Consider the following 9,635-nt stretch of genomic DNA (forward strand, 5'->3'; position numbering starts at 1 on the left):
AATTGTTGCATGCTTATTCTGGTTTTGTGTCTCAAAAAGCCTGTCAACCAACATTTTCAGACGGAAGCCAGTAATGGACGCCTGAAATGACAGGTATACTTTAAAATCTAATTCCAACTCAATCATTTTTTAATGGAGTGGTAAAGAGTCTTAAAAAAATTCTGTCAAGTGATTATCTCGGTCCGTGACCCATAGGGGAGATTTTCCCTAGCTTTCTGTCCCTGTGACACCCATTAGCCTGCATGCAGTTGTCTTTAAACAGAACAGAACAGACTGCAATAAAAAACATTCTGCAGCTAGTCAGCAGATAATGCCTGTTATACCTTTGTATCATTGTAGTCCATCATAGAAGTGAGCTTGTAGTGGTGGCTACTTTACAACACACACAGGGACCATAGGGAACAAAAGTAGCCACCCTCCAGAAGGAAGGACAGTTTCACCACTAATTCAGAGATGATTTGAGGATCTTTAGCTGAGTGATACAAAAATAAGGTTCAGTTTTGTTAATAGTTAGGGTACTTTAATTATTTTTTAACTCCTGAGTTTAGCATCACTTTAAGTTTGTTTGTTCCACTTCCACTGTTAAGCATCAATTAACACTTTATATCTTTAAAAGAGAACTATGGGGTCAGTGTTTTTCCCCATAGTTCTCCTTAGGGTAACGGGAGGACACAAACTAGTGTCCTCCGTTACCCTAAGCTCAGTATACCGCGAGCTACAGCTCGCGGTATACTGAGATGCCGGAGCGGATCCCGACATCAGTGCTTTGTGCAACAACCCTAGGACGATGATGATAGATGTTGCTTACAAGTCAACCCCAAAGGCATTATATTACGGTCGGCTGGAGCTTGAGTGGCTAGGAATATCATCTTCTGCAGATACTGAATATATGTTTTCCAAGAGACAGAGATTTGTATTTGTGTACTTTGAGCAAGTGGTTAATCATGTTCCAAATTTTAATATACTGAACCTAGAATGTAGTTTACCAACAAACTTCATGTCGCTAAAGCAAACATGTCCAGTCTATTTATGTCCACCTTCTGAGAAGAAATAACACTTAAAAGTCAAGATAAAAAGCAAGTTAAAAAAATATTTTTCTAGCTCAGGGAACTAGAAAGTATTTAAAGAGGCTCTCTCACTTACCCACTGAAATTCACCTTCACTCTGCTCCCATACCACTTGCTCGTTTGGGAAATAAATGACTTGGCTGTTTGGGGAGCATCTGACCTAACCCCATTCCTCCCAGGATGCAGCGCTCAGTTTGAGCAGCCAATCACCAGGGCCTAACAATGTCAAGTGATAAATGGGAGAAATTAATTACCCGGTGTATGCCCCAACACTACTGCAGGGAAGGTAAGTATCTGCAGGTTTTTTTTTTCAGTTTCTTTAAGTCAGAGATTGCCAGGCTAAAATGTGGAAAATGTCAACAATAGCAGCCTATATATTTGTATCAGTTCAGGTCTCCTTTAAAACATGACTTGACATTGATTCAAATTATAATAAGCATGCATGAACATAAATATTATGACAGTAGCACATCACGCTGTTGTATTTTGCTAACTAAGCTCACAGAAAACAAAGCAGTGAAAGTATTATTGTAGCTAAACACAGCATGACCTAATGTAACTAAAGATTTACACTGAAGCCATGAGGATTTAAAAGACTTGTTAGCATCAAAACCAATGTAAAATGGTTGAATTCCAGTGACGCAGATGAAACATGATATGTTGTTTAATGCAGATAGTGCCATCAGTAAAAAAAAAAAAGTAGTAATTGAAATGATGGAAAATAGTGTAATATACCCCATATCACTAAGTGGAAAGAAACTTCTCTGTTTACTGTAGTTAAATAGTAAAATGTGTCCTCTTATTGGTCATTTGAAGCCAGCATGCACTGTAAGGGTTAATTTGTTTATTTCCACTTTTGTAGCCAGATTGCGATAGTAACTAATTTCTATGTGTTATACACCATGTTCTCATTGATTTTGCACAACTTAAAAAAATCTAAAAGTTGCTGCCTACATTGTAGGTGCTTTTTAATTGGTTAACATCCCTACCTAGCTTCCCCCTTTGCAATGTTAAGGAGGGGGCTGTGGGAAGTTATGCTTTCTCTAAATAACCAGGTCTGTACCGTGCTGGCAGATTTCATTATCAGTTGTAAACTAGATTTGTACACGTAACAAACAAATAGTGGGGTTTTCTTACGTTTGACAGCAAAAGTTGAGCACTCTCCCACTACCCATAACCCCTAATCCCCTTGTAACCTGTAGCTAGATTACATGGAAAAATAAGTTTAAAGACCCCATTTCTTACCTAAAATCATGGACACATGACAGGGTGGTCCCTGTCTTCTGGAAGGCAGTGTGGGAGGGTCCTTCTTTGAGTGCCCACAACATTCCCCGCTGAAGTGAATGCTTTCCATTGGCTGTAAGAACAGCTCAAAAAAGGAGTCCTCTCAGGATCCTGGAGAATTCAACTGATGGCGTCATCCTCTATCAATGAACCCATATCTGCTATATTTTAAATTCTATCAGAATAATTTAAAAACAAAAAATAATTCAAATGTCCCATATGCTGTTAATATCTGTTTTACATTTGAGTCTTCCAGTATAGGATCACAACCTTTGCTTCAAAATTAAAACTGAACTCTGGGCTAAGCGAATAGTATATAACAAGGCATGTGTATTCTTACTTGATTCTTGGCACTCTTTGTGTATTTCTTTCAGATCTGTGTAGTAATCCAGCATGAAACAATGCACTTTCTGTCTGTGCAGGAGCTTCTTGTAATATAGACAGGTCACTGCTGTTATATCTCCTTGTGCAGGGTGATTGGCCTTCTCCCCGCCTCCCTGTAGTTTTCTGCAGGCAACCTGTAGTGGAAGGGCCTGCTGGGTCCCACCTACAGCTCCCTTCTTTTCCCAGGCTATATGCAGTGAGACCAAGCAAAAAAAATCTGCTTAACGGACTTCTAAAAGCAAAGAAACACATAAAAAAATTATAGATGGCCACCAGGTGTATCACAGAATGCAAAATGTATTCACATGTAGAAAAACACATATATTGAAAACCATGGTTGATGCTAAAAATCCCATCCTGCACCCCAGATTTCCCAAAGATAGGATTCCCACTTGATGCCAACAGCATTTCTCTGTCCCATTCATATTCATGGATATGATTCCTGTGGAAATTGATATCATTATACACGCCTCTTGTGAACATCAATTATACTAATTTAAACTGTAAATTACATCTGGGGTTGCAAAGGCATTTCGTGCACACAAAGTGAATTGATATCCTTTGCAGTTATTGATTTATATATTGAAATTCAAGTTTTTGTGCCTGTAGTTCAGCTTTAACTCTGCTTTAATTTTCATTGCAGATACATAATATTATAGGGTTGTTATGCCTGTGCCTCTCTCATTGGTCTCACATTATTTGCTGAATATCATCATAAAATGTTCAGACTTTATGTTTAAAGGCAATTTTTTCAATATGTATATGTATATTGCTGATACATACTGTTTCTATACCAGTGACGTGCGGTACCTTTGGTTCCAGGTGAGGCATTCCCCAGCCTCGCCCCCAGCCCACCGAAGCCCCGCCTGTGGAAACTCCTCCCCCGTCCGCCAAAGCTCCGCCCCCAACCCGGTCCCCAAGCAAGTGTGAAGGAGGAGGAAGAGAGGAGACAGGGAGGAACCTCCCTGTCCCTCACTTGCTCGTCACTGCTGAGGCATCGAGATCGATGGCCTCAGTGTTTTGTTTTTTTCTTTTTTTGATTGGACAGCTTAGACCAATGGCGCTTTGCCATTGGTCCAAGCTATCCACAGAGCTCACGCCTCTAACACAGAGTAGAGGCTGTGACAGCTCTTGTCTCACTAGTTAGGTTACACAAGCAGTGGGGAAGCCCGCTGCTGTGTAACCTAACTACCTGTCAAAAGCCGGATGCAGCGTTGCTGTGTAACCTGTAACAAGCCGATCTGAATGGAGAAAAAGCTGTCAGCTTCAGTCTTGAAGATATTATAGATATTGAACATATTAAGATAACTAAATTGTGCAATGGTTTGGAGCCAGATTCGTTTACAGTGCTGGCACTTTTAGCCTGTGTCTGATTTCTGTCTAAGGGAAGTTTACATTTTCAAATTGTATTCAGTATACAAGCCAACATGTGAGGTTGGGGCAGGCAAATATACTTTGGAAAGGGTGGCTGTTCTTGTGCATACATATAATTAGACTATGATTTATTAGCCCCCAAGGAAATGTTAGTAAAGGTTGGTACATTTCTTGAACAAACACACAATAATGTACATAATTTAACCTAAGGCAAACTTGCCCATTCTGCAAGTTGCATTTTAAAAAACACATTAAAATTTGACTCAAGTTTACTGCAAAATATTTGGCATTAAAAAAAATGTTGCAACATCTCCCAGGAACAGCAAGTCTGTGTATTTAACTTTCAAAATAACTGTCCTATGACCTCATTCTGATTTCAGGTTACTAACCTGCAGAAAGGAGTGATCACTCTCCTCCAATACCAATGATCCTTTGTGTGTCACACACTGCAACTTTAGCTGTGAGCTGGGAAAACATAACTGGTCTGGAAAACAATACATCCAGAAAACATGTTTGCCCTACACTTGCTATAAACACCATTTTGTTTTTAAAGGTGTTGTTTTGCACTTTGAATTTTGTTATGATTTGTTTTGTATGATTATTTTGTTTAGAACTGATTTTGGCTGTTTATTCTACTTTCTTAGAAATTAGCTAACCCAGATACCAGTTTCACACTGACCAGTTAGCAACCAGTGAATATATACAAATATCCACCAAACCAGGTCCATTAGGATTTTTTTTCTTTTTTACATAGCAATAATCTGTAAATCTGTCACTTTTTATAGTCAGACAGATGACAAATTTATTTCTAGGTTCAGCTATCCAGCCTGTAATGTCACCTGTCTGCCTCCAGCTGGCTATCCAGCAGGAAGGCAATACATGAAGTAGTAAAGCTGAACCAGAAAGCAGTAGAGTGAGCTTTTTGGGAGTGTAATGTGGAAGAAGTGTGCAAATCACAAAACGTATTGAATAAAATTACAAACCCCTTGCCAGGTGAAACAGTAAATATACTGCAAAGGTGACATGTTCAACTGGTAGTGGCAGTGGTAGACCATGCACACGACAGGTATACCCAGGAACAGTCCAAGCAGGTTTGGTCTGCACTTTTATTCAGCAAATCAGTAAACACACCCAGTTGCAGGTGGGCTTTGTACAGCAAGGCCACAGCATAAAACAGACAAAACATCATGTTATTTGAGCCACTAACTAAACATATGTTAGTTCCTCAAAAACAGTGTGTTGAAGTAGATAGAGAGAGCTGACAGTGTTTACAGGGAGAGATAGTTGTGCTATACAGTGCTCTATACTGTGTTATTCAGTGTTTGGTGCTCTGTGAGAAGGTAGATGTTACAAAGCTATCCTCATCTTCCCAAGCACAGAGCAGACAGTTTTCTGCAACAGCTGCAAATGCATCCTCTTCTTCCTTCTTCTCTACATTCAATCCCACCATAGCCCTACAAACTGGCATGGAGAAATCAGCTGAATTATTTTTGTACATTATCATAAATTGCTGCAGGAGGATGTGCAATAATTAATGTTACAAGATGTTGAGGAAGAGAGCGCCAGGAGCATAGAGGGAGGGTTCATCGGAAAGAGAACACCAATTGGCAGTGACGTTCCTGTAGCTGCAGTTTACTGCCAAGTTGACTGCGGTGAAAATTAGGGTAGGTATGATGAGGTACCAGACTGTACGTGGGTGTCAGAGAGTGTAGAGAAGGAAAGTGATGGAGAAGAAGAACAGCAGAATGTTGTCCATGAACAGGGGCACCTTGCAGAAGACTGGAGGGTGCAGCCATCCTATTGTACTCCATGGCACTGCCCCATGGGTACAGGCCACTGCAATCTCTAGCACCATTCCATAAGGCTCTGCAGCAGTCTGGGCCTTTTTTTCACACATTTGCTGCCAACCACAGTGTCCTTTGACCACAAGTCAATGATCACAAGTCATTTGAGTACCACATGCATGAGGAAACATCCTCAATTATTCCGGTTAGCAGCAAAAGACCTGCATTCCTCCTTGTAGTTTCTCTCTACCCCCACTCCACAAGATTCTCAATCTGTATCTATTGCATCATCTGCAGAGAGGGAAGTCTGACAAGGGGTTTGAAATGCTTACCTTACCGCACACCAGGCAAGGAACAGCGTCCGCACAGGGCTATGCTGAGCAAGGCCAAGCGTAAGCTTGAATGCCATATGTCTGCTATCTTCTACCCCTGATGACCAGCAGCATCCTTGACCAGGCAGGTTTCTCTTGTGCAGCTGCTAGAGCAGAATACAAAAATGTCCCCTAATGACAGCGTCTAATGGCCTGCCACCACTACCAGCTGATGCCACTTCTTCTGATCTGCTACATTACCAGCTCCTGTCACCTCTGCTTGCCTATGTGCCAGCCTATGTGGCTTTTGCTGGCCCACCTCCATTACCAGCTCCTGCCATCTTTTGCGGCCTACTTCTGGCACAATTACCAAGCTACCTCTCATGGCCTGCCACCATTACCAGCTTCTGACACCTCTGCTGGCCTGCCACCGTTACTATCTCCTGTGACCTTTGTTGCCCTGTCAACATTACTAACACCTGTCACCTCTACTAGCCTATTTTGGTGCTCTAGCTCTAACATAAAACATGATCATATTTAATAAAGGAGTAAAACCTGCCACATCTCTTGGTGCTACTTTGCAGTTTAATCAATCTGCCTACATACTCTCCAGCCACTGCACTATATGTGTGACTATTGTCTCTGGAATATGCCACTCTAATTTTTATTTCAGGCTCAAAAGTGCTTGCATAAAGTTTATGGACTACACAATATTTATGGCTGTTGTGTGTGAAATAATACACTGTACATTTGTTTTATTAAAATAAAGCATGCCTCATCTCTCCCTCTTATCCTGCAGCCTAATAAAGCTGCTTACATACTCTCCAGTGAACGTACAATATTTGTGGCTATTGCCTCTGAAATATTACACTCATCATGAAAACTGCCTTGTCTCTCCTTTTTGCATTGCAGCCTAATAAAACTACTTACATAGTCTCCAGCACTGTACTATACTGTATATGGGGATATTGTCTCTGAAATAATACACTCTTAATTTTATTAGCTATTCAAGACAGAGGTAGGAGTACATGTTTGGTCCTTACATGGAATAATTACCGTGCTTCCAATCTTAGCGCCAGAAAGTAAATCAGTCTAAAGCCACACAGCTCTGGAGAGCCGTTATTTAAACTAATAAGGGTGTTGGGTTATAATAAGAATGGGGCAAAGGGGGAGGAGAATGGGAGAACCAGGAGAAGTGGAGAAAAAAAGACATGACAGCTCACATCTTTCTTCAGCCATTCTTTTAGTTCTGCCATTCTCCTTTTCCTTAGTCTCTTAGTATAACATAAGTAATTCTATGTTATACTGCAATATAACCATATAATTTATTTCCCTCCCAATAAGCAACACTGTTCATTTAATTTTAATATAGAACACTCACACCAAGGTGATATATTTAATAATTTCATAATCTCATTATGTACAGTATTTCCTTCTTCACTCTTATGAACATTTTAACAAAACAGCAGTTTTAAGATTTTGCATTAAACTTTTGAAATCTATAATGTATTTGTTCTCTTTATGAAACTGGATATATCAATATATATACTGTGTATATATATTTTTTTTCTTCATTTGTATTGTAGTTCTAATGAAGAGGGAGTTTGTAAATACATCAAATGCATAGGCTTTTATATCTTGCTGATCTTCCATTAATTTAAAAAAAAGGACTCTGGACTCTATCTCCATTAGCACGGCACCCTTGTTGCTATCTACTACATTTTCAAAACAGGCTACTTGTTATATTTCCCACAGTTCCAAAAACAGAGGGAAACCAATATTAGACTATGCAGCAAATTCGTAACCAAACCCATGTCATTTACAGTTTCCCTTAAAATTACCACTGAGAGTACCACAGTATGGGGGTGTTCGGCATCATCATGTATACAGAATATTCCCATTCAGTCTGAGCCAAACTTAGCAGGGTCCACTACACTTACATCGACATAGGTGATAAGGCCTCTGGGGCCTAACAATGCCTCCATTGGGTGTTCTTCTATGCCAATAGAAAATATTTTCTTTCAATCTTCGGATCGTAGGTGTGCAGCTAGGACAGGGTCGGCAAATAGTGATGTAATCCTCCTAGGACACGATCTATAGGTTCATGAAAAACAACCCAATTGCTAGCCACATGTTCCGTCCTTAGCACTACCAGCACCTAATATAGCAGATCTTCCTTTTATTGAGAGAAAGCCATTTATATCTGGTACCCTCAGGAGTCTAAGCCCCCTGCTTAGGAGCTTGATTACTCCTTCTGGAAAAAAAAGGGACATTCTTCCCTGAAGTTGACATTTTCCTGTTTGTGAGGGTTACTGACTGCAAGGGCAGATCCCGGAGCTAGTCTTCAGTAGCAACATATCTCAATGCTAGGGACACCAGCTCATCCATGCTCATGAGGTCTGCATGTGTGATGTGCTGATGCATCTTAACTGACAAGGCAGTCCACTCACTCCACAATCTGAGCAGAGTTGAGCACTCCAGTTCCAGCCAATTGTTTGTAAGGTAGAAAAATCCTATATCTGGGACCTTGCAAACTCTCCAGAGTCATATTCAATGAGAACGAGCTGCACTTGGATGGCCACGGTAACCCCAACTGGAGCTAGGATTTCTCCTTTGAGGTTAGGATACTCATTGACATCCTGAGATTGCAAGTCAAAGTAGGCCTTTTGAGGCTCCCCCATTAAAAATGGTGCTAGGACATTATCCTCTTAAAGATTCTCTTAAAGATGCCAAGGTAGGCTTCAACATCATCCTCCAGGGGCAATTTCCATAATGCACTTTGCACCAACTATTCGGGTGTAGACGTCAGCCCCTGTGCCAACCTCTGTCTCTCTAATTTGCTGCTGTCCCTTAAGGAGGTCTGGTGGGCTTCAGTCAGCTGTCACATCTGGTCAACAGTTGAGAAGTTCGCCTTGGTGGTTAGCATTTGCCAATGAGTTGTTTAACAAGCTACTCCATTTTGTTCAATAATACTGTAGATGTCTGTCTCAGACCAGAACTTATAATGATCCGAGAAACAAAAAGTTTGTATTCATCATAACAGACACAAATCCTGGAGCCCCTTACCGTGTGTAGATATAAACCTAGGTGATACATATACAATGTCAACAATCCTGCCAGACAGTGCCTCATAATATGTAATTAAACTAGCTGTTTGCCTGGAATTCTACTTTAATTCATACCTGATTATATAAGTGGATTCATTGTTGGTGATGAAATGTTTATCTTGGAGCTTCAGAGACTTCTATTTAAATATGCATTGCACATCTATCTATAATGCATAGAGTCATGTAAAACTTGTAAGGGTGGTTAATCATTTATTATATGTGCTGTTATCTTAATGTTCATGTGCAGCAGGTAGATATAGAATAGTTAATAAATTGGCATGTTATTTTATATGTGTTTTTATTATATATATATATATATATTTT

The sequence above is a fragment of the Nanorana parkeri genome, unplaced genomic scaffold (genome assembly GCF_000935625.1).
Source record: "Nanorana parkeri isolate BGI_ZX_2015 unplaced genomic scaffold, ASM93562v1 scaffold399, whole genome shotgun sequence".
In the NCBI taxonomy this organism is placed as follows: Eukaryota; Metazoa; Chordata; class Amphibia; order Anura; family Dicroglossidae; genus Nanorana; species Nanorana parkeri.